Source organism: Penaeus monodon, chromosome 29, assembly GCF_015228065.2.
Source record: "Penaeus monodon isolate SGIC_2016 chromosome 29, NSTDA_Pmon_1, whole genome shotgun sequence".
Lineage (NCBI taxonomy): Eukaryota > Metazoa > Arthropoda > Malacostraca > Decapoda > Penaeidae > Penaeus > Penaeus monodon.
The window spans coordinates 24,745,371-24,746,092 of NC_051414.1; the positions used below are offsets into that span (position 1 = coordinate 24,745,371).

Genomic DNA, 722 nt, shown 5'->3' on the forward strand with positions numbered 1-722 from the left:
TTTCCTTCCTTTGACCACTCGTATCGAGAGTTTAAGATTTATCAAATAAATTGTCGATTTTTCTCGGTTGCGTTGTGGGGGATATATTTTGTAATGTTAATATATTTTAATGAGTTCAGTGTATAATAAGGTTGAGTCATTCTGAATGCACGTGGAATGGAAATGAATGTGTCAGGGGTAGTAAAAATATAACCTTTTATATGAACGATGTCTGCCAGTCGAGTCTTAGAGAAAGGTTTTCATGTTTTATAGATCAATAGACTGCAGAAAAAAGGGAGATATTCTTTACGAAATATTCAAGATTGGAAATTTCTGTGAACAATTTACTGCGTTGATTCATGAATTGTCGTAAATTGGAGAAATCATAATTAAATCAGGGGGTATACATAGAAGTACTTAGGGCAAGGGACTTTTCCCCAGCAGGTATCAACTATTTACTTCTCCAACATTACGATGACTCTAAGAACCGCCGCTTGCCTAAAAGAACACCAACATATTCATATCTTAAGCTTCATTATCCCACTCCAAGCCCTAGCAAGCTCTCTCCATTCATCTTATAGACCAACCTCCAGCTTTAACCCCCCCCCCCCCCTTCATTTCCTCCCAAACTCTTCACCACTTAAGCTACGTTACCTAAAACCTCCATTAGCTTAGACCCTCTCCGTCGTTTCCAGCCTGGTAGCCGGGTGTAGCAACAGCTGGGCACGGCCTGGGTATTCAGC

At 40.2% G+C, this 722-nt stretch overlaps 1 protein-coding gene across 1 annotated transcript in view; it reads right to left on the bottom strand.

Moving 5' to 3' along the window:
- The window catches only part of LOC119591781, a 32,050-nt gene that overhangs the window by 31,224 nt on the left and 104 nt on the right, over positions 1–722 (bottom strand). The gene's annotated exons all lie outside the window — the stretch shown is intronic.